The sequence below is a fragment of the Penaeus monodon genome, chromosome 30 (assembly GCF_015228065.2).
Source record: "Penaeus monodon isolate SGIC_2016 chromosome 30, NSTDA_Pmon_1, whole genome shotgun sequence".
Taxonomy (NCBI): Eukaryota; Metazoa; Arthropoda; class Malacostraca; order Decapoda; family Penaeidae; genus Penaeus; species Penaeus monodon.
This window is the reverse complement of record NC_051415.1, coordinates 13,763,388-13,764,120: the sequence shown is the minus strand read 5'-3', so window position 1 is coordinate 13,764,120 and position 733 is coordinate 13,763,388.

Below are 733 nucleotides of genomic sequence, written 5' to 3'. Positions count from 1 at the left end.
AAATGCAATTCCTAAAAATATGGACGGTGAAGTATCAGGAAGAATCGTACAGGAAATACCACGATATTGGTTGACATAAAAGGTTTATCGTCACGGATTGTTACGCTAATCCCTCACCAGTACTGATTGGCAAATGGAAAAGAAGATTAGAGATGTAGACTTTTGGTCGAGACTTGTAAAAAAAAAGGAGAGAGAAAATACTTAAAATTACACCAAATCAAAGCAGGTTAGGCAAATTTAGAAGCTTAACAGCCCCTCAGTGTAATTTGTTGTTAGATGAACCGTTGTAATGTGAAAATTAATGAATTGTTTAAATTGTTTTGAGAGAAAGTAATTTTAATAGAGAAGCCTCTGTCCTAGAGTGCTAGAATAGAAATGAAAAAAAAAAGTGTATTTATTTCCTGTTAAAAATGACTTTGGTGGAAATGATGTTTTGTGAGTGTTCATATAGATACAATGTGATTGTTGTACAAGACAATATAGGACTCTATATCAAGTAGTGTTCATCCATATATCGTGTATCATGTAATAATAAATGTAAATTAAAGTAAGCCACACAAATGATACTCTTGGGGTATCTTTTTAGAGGTTTAGAGAGGACTAAATAAAAAGTAACAAAAAACGTACGTGTCAGTAACTCAGAATTTTCGTGTGTATGTATATAAATGTTTAGAGACAAAAAAAAAAAAGAATGTTCTAGGAAGGACATAGATCAATAGAGGTTGTAGGATCT